This window comes from Austrofundulus limnaeus, unplaced genomic scaffold, assembly GCF_001266775.1.
Source record: "Austrofundulus limnaeus strain Quisiro unplaced genomic scaffold, Austrofundulus_limnaeus-1.0 Scaffold613, whole genome shotgun sequence".
NCBI lineage: Eukaryota > Metazoa > Chordata > Actinopteri > Cyprinodontiformes > Rivulidae > Austrofundulus > Austrofundulus limnaeus.
Window position 1 is genome coordinate 8968 of NW_013953015.1, and position 6395 is coordinate 15362.

The 6395-nt window shown below is 42.1% G+C and overlaps 1 protein-coding gene across 1 annotated transcript in view; it reads right to left on the minus strand.

The window, feature by feature from the left end:
• LOC106531268 (tetraspanin-7) overlaps nucleotides 1–6395 on the minus strand; it is a gene marked incomplete in the record, with an annotated part of 15078 nt that overhangs the window by 8017 nt on the left and 666 nt on the right.

Consider the following 6395-nt stretch of genomic DNA (forward strand, 5'->3'; position numbering starts at 1 on the left):
ATATATCACCTTGCTTACAGTATCGCAATATATCGGGATATATCGTATCGTGACCCCTCTGTTATGATATGTATCGTATCGCCAAATTCTTGCCAATACAAAGCCCTACTTACAACTTCATAAAGCCAAGAGTTGTTCTTAATAAAGCAGAGGTTCTCAAACTGGGGTCTCAGGACCCGCAGGGGTCCATGAGACGTATCTTAGGGGTCCTTAAAAAAGTTCGCTAAATTGTTAATTTGGTTTTTATTTTTAAAAGTGCATGAAGAACAATGAACTAACAAAACAAACATAATAAACTAAATAAAAATATATATTCCCATGGCATTTAGGTGTTGAAACGATAATAAATTATCTTTTTTAAACAGCATGGGGCTTATGAGGGGATCCCTGGATATTTTTTCGCCATTTTAAGGGGTCCCCAGACCCAAACGGTTTGAGAACCCCTGTAATAAAGCATATTTTATCAGGACAGTTTGATTGGTTCTTTTGATTTCTGAGAACAGACTTATAGGTTTTGGATCTGAGCTGCTGAAGGATAAAAGCAAAGATAAATGAGAGAGACACATATGATAAGAGTCATTTTTGGTAAGGCTCACCTTTGCTTGTTTAAGTAGGTAAGTAAGTAAGTAAGAAGTAAGTAAGTAAGTAAGTAGTAAGTAAGTAAGTAAGTAAGAAGTAAGTAAGTAAGAAGTAAGTAAGTAAGTAGTAAGAAAGTAAGTAAGTAAGTAAACTTTATTTCTATAGCACCTTTCACAGACACAAACATCAAAAAATGCTTCACAGAAAGCAAAAATAATTAAAAACAATAAAACAGATCACAGATATAAAAACTACAAATTTGGCCCAAAGTATAGCAGGTTATTTCACAATATAATAATATCACACCCCTATCATGATTTACTATTTCAGATTTCAGTTGTAACATTTCTCCTACTCAAAATCCTGTTCTCACTGATCAAAATTGATATTAAAGAGATTTAAATTATTTTTATACAAAAAGAAATTAAAAGTAAATTATTACAAGAAGAAATTTGCAACTTGAGTGTTCTTTGGGTGCAATTTTTTCCTTATATGCATCAAAATGAAAGATAACTAAACAAGCTGCAATGCCCTGTACCAACTCCAGAGAGCAAACAGGCAGAGCTGAGCACACAGGAAATGTTGAACAAGTGTTGTTTTCCCAGCTTAATACACCTCCATGCATTGGTCTCACCCTGTTCAACTTGATGAATAAAAAATTATTCTGTAGCTGCAGCCTGGTTTAGTATTTTACCAGAGTCGATCTGTGATGAGAGTGTATCAAATCTGCAGAAACTTCTTTGATTCAGACAGAAAGATGTTTGTTTTTAAAATCTCAATCTGAAAAATATTTTGCAGTAAAATCTGTTCCAAATCAATCAAAACAAAGAAAAATACTCAGAATCTTGTTAGAAGACGAAATAATGATGAAAATGGTCTCCAGCAGATCAGGGATCAGAGTGTCCCTGCTGTCAGCTGTGAGATAATATCAGCTCTGATTAAAAACACCTTCTGGTAGATTTTTACCCATCTGATCTACAGGCAGCATCACCTGTGCAGAGACTTAAGTCCAGACTGAGCTCTGCAAAAAATAGCATTCATGTCGTAATAACACAAAGTAAATAAATAACATTCAGACAACTCACAAAGCCTAAAGAACAAACAAAAGGTAAAACAACCAATWTGGATCTGATTTCCTGTAACAGAACTTTGGCTCATAGTGTAAAAATTAAAAAGTTGTTAAGGATTGCTAGTTCGGCTGATTCTTTAAAAAGTTGTTGAGGATTGCTAGTTCGGCTGATTCTTTAAAAAGTTGTTGAGGATTGTTAGTTCTGCTGCTTCTTTGTCTTTTTCTGTTTGTTGTAGATTTTTCATTAAAGAAGCATCAATAAGGTAATTCTAGAACTGACAAGGTTGGTGGTTAGGATTCAGCCAAACACAAAGAAGTTTTAACAAAATTTATTAAAACAAAACTGCAGAGGTTCAGGGGCTTCAGGCAGGAACACTCTGGAAAGAGAGATTGGGTGARTGACTGGAGCAGGTAACGAGAAATGGTAAGAGTTAGAAACAACGTGTCACTAACCTTCTCAAGAGGGAGAGGAGAGCTGAACCCAGAGCATGAAAGTCCTGTTGAAAAACGAGCACTCTTGGCGTAGACAGTTTTGCTTTAGGTGAGTGGTGGGCAAACTGTAGGAGAGGGAGGCCTTTAATCCAAGGCAGTGATACAAAGGAAAAAGACTTGCTTGTGGTTTGCTTGGCGTGGAGCAGGGGTAATGCACAGGAGAGCTGAGAGCCAAAGATAATCCAGAGGGAGATTCTGAGTACAAGGTCCAGTGAGCAGAAACCGGGTCGAAATCCAGAAGGTCAGAGAGRCGAACTGAGTCAGGCAAGGAGCAGGCAGATCAGGGGAACCAAGAAGCAGGACCGTGACCGTGGAATCAGGCAGGAACTTAGGAAGAATGCTGGACATCTACTTGCTGAGAACGTTCAATAATCTGTCAGAGATCTAGTGTGAAGAGAGGGTTTATATGGAGCAGGATACAGGTGAATTTCATGAGCCTGATTGCAGCTGAAACCAAATGGGCGTGGCAGAGTGGCAGTGAGTTGAGACTGAGGAAGAGCAGACAGGTGACATGTTACAGAGCCCCCTCATCAAGGTCCGGCTCCTGACGGACCACAGGGCTGATTCGGGTGGGACCGATGAAACTCCTTAATCAGGTCCTTGTCCAGGATGTGGCGTGCAGGAACCCAAGAACATTCCTCTGGGCCATATCCCTCCCAGTCCACCAGGTAGTGGAGACCCTGACCCCAGCGTCTGGAGCGTAGGAGTCTCCTGACCGTATAGGCAGGAGCACCATCAATGAGTCGGGTGGGGGGCGAGGATCTGGAGGAGGAGCCAAAACGGGACTGCACCAGAGGCTTGATCCGGGACACATGAAATATAGGGTGAATCCTCATGGCACGAGGAAGCTGAAGTTGGACCGCCACAGGGTTCACCACCTTAGAGAATGGAAAAGGTCCTACAAAGCGAGGGGCTAGTTTACGGCTCTCCACATGGAGGGGTAGGTCTTTAGTGGACAGCCAGACCCTCTGCCCTACTTGGTATGGCGGATTCACGGTACGACGTCGGTCGGCGGTTCTGGTGTAGACTGTGGACATTCTGATGAGGGCACTTCTAGCTCTACTCCAGACCTGCTGACACCTGTGGGCGGCCGAGTAGGCAGAAGGAACCCTGGCAGTCTTCTCCTGGAGAGTAAACACTGGTGGTTGGTAACCATATACAGTATTAAAAGGAGACTGACCTGTGGCACATGATGGCAGGGAGTTCAGTGCATGTTCCACCCAGGGGAGGTTGAGTGACCACTTGGCTGGGTCGTCCTCACACAATAGGCGAAGCTTGGTCTCAACTTCCTGATTAGCCCTCTCAGATTGACTGTCTGTCTGTGGGTGGAAACCAGAAGACAGGCTGACAGAGATACCCAAAAGATTGCAAAACTCTCTCCAAAATTGAGAAATAAATTGGGGACCCCGGTCAGAGACAATGTCAGATAGAAGTCCATGAAGGCGAAACACTTCACGGACCAGGATCTCGCCCATTTCTTTGGAAGATGGGAGCTTCTTTAGGGGAAGCAGATGAACCTTCTTAGAGAACCTGTCAACAATGGTGAAAATGACGGTGTGACCATTAGAAGGAGGCAAACCGGTAATAAAATCCATTGAGAGGTGGGACCAAGGTCGGGGTGGGATGGGGAGGGGGCGCAGCAGACCAGCCGGAGGTCGTCGGGAAGTCTTTGCCTGAGAGCACTGGTGGCATGAGGACACAAATTCCTTGACATCTTTGACCAAATCCTTCCACCAAAACTGGGACCTCACTACTGACAGAGTCTTATTGACACCAGGATGACAAAACAGGCGCGTCTTATGGCAAAAACCAAGTACCTTTTCAATTAGATGATCAGGGACAAATAGGCGCTCAGGGGGACACTCAGGAGGAGGAGGGTAAATGTGGTGGGACCTCCTGACATCCTCTTCTAGTTGAGTGACTGAGAGTCGAGCCTTCTCCGGCAGAATGAAACCACCCTCACTAGTCCCATCCTCTTCAGACTGCTCCAGGATTCTGGAGAGAGCGTCAGGCTTGACGTTTTTAGTCCCCGGTCTGTGAGAAAGTCTTGGACTCAGTCTCTTGGCTGTCTTTAAATATTCCAAGTTCTTGTGGTCAGTCCACACCACAAAGGGTTCCTTGGCCCCCTCCAACCAGTGTCTCCATTCTTCGAGAGCCAACTTCACTGCCAGAAGCTCTCGTTCTCCAACATCATAATTTCGTTCTGCACTGGACAGGCTTCTGGAAAAAAAGGCACAGGGATGAACCTTCTTATCACAAAAACGTTGACTAATGACAGCCCCTACGCCAGTATTGGAAGCATCCACCTCAACAACAAACTGTCGGTCAGGGTCTGGGGAGCGAAGAACAGGAGCAGAGACAAACAGTTTCTTGAGCTTATCAAAGTCTCTCTCAGCTTGATCGTTCCATACAAACTTTGTCTTAATAGATGTTAAGGCATGAAGAGGAGCAGTTACCTGACTGTAGTTTCTGAAAAACTTGCGGTAGAAGTTAGAGAAACCAAGGAACCTTTGCAACTGTTTCCTGTCTCGAGGTGTAGGCCAGTCTCGTACAGCAGTGACCTTAGTGATGTCCATGGAAACCTGATTAGGGGAAATGATGAACCCCAAAAAAGAGGTTGTTGTCTGGTGGAACTCGCACTTTTCTGCTTTGACAAAAAGGTTGTTCTGCAAGAGTCTCAACAGAACAGATCTTACGTGATTCCTATGGGACTGCAGATCCTTAGAAAAGATTAAGATGTCATCCAGGTAAACATACACAAAACGATTCACCATGTCCTTTAGAACATCATTCACAAGTGCTTGAAAAACAGCAGGAGCATTGGTTAGTCCAAAAGGCATCACCAAATATTCATAATGACCATTAGGGGTGTTAAAGGCAGTCTTCCATTCATCACCCTCCCTAATGCGGACCAGATGGTAAGCATTTCTCAAGTCCAACTTTGTGAAAAATGATGACCCCTGAATGAGATCAAAAGCAGAGCTCATGATGGGTAACAGATACTTGTTCCTGATGGTTATTTTATTCAGGCCTCTGAGTGTACCATCCTTTTTACCAACAAATATGTGTTTATTTGGGAGGGATGCTGTTGGATAGATCACGTGTGTTGTGATTCTTTGACAGTCTTACCTTCAGTTGTTCAAGATAATGATGACTGGTATATAATTAATTAGCGGTACTGCATTTTCATTTTAGAAAGCACAAATCTGTTTATGAATTGCAATAATTAGTAGGTCTGTTAAATTGTAAATGAAATATTTAGGTCTGCTCTTAGTGAATTTGCACCTTAGTGGGCTTGTGCCCACCCACTGCAAACAACCATTCACTCTCTCACTCACACCTAGGGACAATTTAGAGTTACCAATTAACCTGACAGTCATGTTTCTGTGGGAGGAAACTCATGCATGCACAGAGAGAACATGCAAACTCTACCCAGAAAGGTTCTCAGCCAGGGTTCAACCTTCTTGCTGAGAGGCAACAGCTCTACCAACTGAGCCACTGTGCAACCCTTGCAAAACTTGATAAAATGTAACTTAGCATAAACTTAGCTAAAATGAGCAAAACTGGAGATGAGTATTAAGAAAACCATAACTAAAAGCTAAACTCAGCAAAACAGTTAAAGTTAAACGTACCAAAACTGTATCTAAAATTTCTAAAATCATAAATAAATGTAAAAACTGTCTCTAGTTACTACAATTTATAAAATCATACGTGAAAGGTAAAACTACCTATAAGCAGTAGCTATAGCCTATAGCTAAAGGTGTCATAAGAAAACAAAAACTGAGCCAGTAGCTTAAGTAAATTCAAAGAAAACAATGTTTTTGAAGGAACAGATATCTCAGTGTGTTTCTGTGGGGAAAATATTAATGTAGTCAAATTGTTTGAAAGGTCTTAGCTGTTTTGATATATGAACGGCCAAACTGACTGACAGGCAGAATAAACAACGGGAAAACAATAGTGCTGACTCAGCATAAACAGTTTCAATCTAAATGATATTTAATAAATGTTCTTCTGCTTTACAAGTACATAAAATTAATTAGTTTGAAACACTGAGACATTTTCAGTAGCCCCCCCCCCACACACACACACACAAAAAAATCCATCTGGGATCCTTCCTCCTTCCTTAGGTCTGAAACCTCCTGTTGTGTTCAAGTTTATCAATCATTTCTTAATTTTGGTTTATTCCTGGATGATCATGTTGGTGTCAGAGCTGCAGCCTCCTCATTCCTCAGGATCCAGATAAACACCTATATAT